The sequence below is a fragment of the Vigna radiata genome, unplaced genomic scaffold (genome assembly GCF_000741045.1).
Source record: "Vigna radiata var. radiata cultivar VC1973A unplaced genomic scaffold, Vradiata_ver6 scaffold_1581, whole genome shotgun sequence".
Lineage (NCBI taxonomy): Eukaryota > Viridiplantae > Streptophyta > Magnoliopsida > Fabales > Fabaceae > Vigna > Vigna radiata.
Genome location: NW_014543007.1, coordinates 1 through 1,781, shown reverse-complemented (window position 1 = coordinate 1,781; position 1,781 = coordinate 1). Strand labels below are relative to the sequence as shown.

General features: G+C 30.7%; 1 long non-coding RNA gene across 2 annotated transcripts; it reads left to right on the top strand.

Moving 5' to 3' along the window:
* Window positions 1-43: 43 nt before the first annotated feature.
* Window positions 44-1,775, top strand: LOC106752915. 2 transcript variants are annotated; one of them, XR_002666702.1, is made up of 4 exons: window positions 44-262; window positions 359-431; window positions 579-656; window positions 751-1,775. It is a non-coding gene; the product is annotated as an uncharacterized LOC106752915 (long non-coding RNA). The 2 variants fall into 2 exon arrangements; XR_001375175.2 differs by having other exon boundaries at window positions 349-431.
* Window positions 1,776-1,781: the final 6 nt, after the last annotated feature.

Below are 1,781 nucleotides of genomic sequence, written 5' to 3'. Positions count from 1 at the left end.
TCTTTTCATTTCCTTTTAATTGTAGTTATAGATTTTTATTAGTAATGTACATAACTTGAACTAGCATAGTAAATAGTAGGATAGATAATATGCTTTTTTTCATAAAAATAAAAAGAATTACTTTTGATCTATGGCCAATTTAATCTGATTTTGCTTTATTTTATCTTGTCTCTATTTATTTATGAATCTACTAACTGTATGAAATTCTTCCAGGTCAGATCTATTTCCACGTGAATTTGTGGATGAGCTCGCGAAATTGCAGGTATTTCTTCTGTCATTTTCAGATCATCATCGTAGACATTTTTGTTATTCTCACATGTTTGCTTGCTCTATCCTGAAAACTTAAAGCTGATAGCAGAATATTTCCTGAGAAATGAAACTTTTGGGGGTCCACTTAGAGATTGGATTGGAATATATGAAGAGTGTGCAACGTAAGTAATAAGCTTGGAAGTATATCGTTATGGAGATTTCATGAAGTAAAGCATATGTTAAATTATGTTCATTGCATATCAGTAATTTCACCTTCTATTATTCCAATGATTTCTACAATTTACAGTGTTTCACATGCTACTTTGCAGTATTTTGTATCAAGAAATTGACTATATAAATGAAGGACAGAATGCTGACAGATTCCGACGAGATTTTAGAAACATAAAGTGGGTTCGAATACCTATAAGTTTCTTGCTGCACCACTAACATAACATCCAATTCCAACCTGTGTCTAACAATTCTATTTTACTTTTGTTGTAGTTGGTATATTGGGATTATATTGCCTTAAAGGTGTTGACCATGGAGTATGTTCCAGGTTTTCCTCTTCACTTATGCCTATGAACTTTATTTACAACTGCTCGTCTCACAGGTATCAAAATAGACCTGGTGGATACATTAACTACTCGTGGCTATGATCGATTACGAATCTCATCACGTGCTACTGAGGCTTACCTGATTCTGGTGCACAATCTCATAAGTGTAAATATTTGCCATTCTTGTTTTAGTTTGTATAATTCTTAATTCTGGTCTGTAAATACTTAGTTTTTTTTTTATGCTTTTAGAATTTGTTTTAGGTTGTAGGATTAGACTTTATTTTTTCTCATAGTTTCTGTAATTAGAATTCATATTAGGATTTTCTTTCTCTTCTTTTATTTTTGTCTTCTATTTCATGCATTGGATATTCTTTAATTTCTTTTTTAGCATTAGCAATTGTCTTGGGTGTTTCTCATTTTCATGTTCTGTTTTAGTCTTTGTAAATATGCATTTGCTTTAGAATTTTTTTTCAATATAGGTTCTGTTTAGGTTTCTATTTTACTTTTCAATCTATTTTAGGATAAATTCTTTTAGATTGTTTCTGTAAATAGAGCTAAGTGTAGGTTCCTTTTATTTCTCTAATTTTGCTTCTTCATTTTAGCTCCCTAGGTTCTTTTCCATTCATTGCTACTGTTAGGATTTTCTTAGGCTCTTTTTCTTTTAAATTTGAATTTGTTTTAGTTTGTTAGGCTCTTTTGAGGTTGCATTCTGTCCAGTCTTAGATTTTATAGGTTGTATATAGTTTTAGGTTATTCTGTTAGACAATTCTAGCTTGTTTTTGAGTTCTATTTCATTCCTTTCTCAATTCTTTGCTGATTTACTCATTTCTCAGTTTTATTTCTCTTAATTAGAACTGTTGATGTAATTCTTTGCTTTAGATTCAAGTAGAGGTATTCCTAGCTTTGGTTTTTGCATCTGAGTTCAGTTTAATTAAGCATTTTTGCATTTAAGAGGGTAGCAAGTCAGTTTTGGCAATT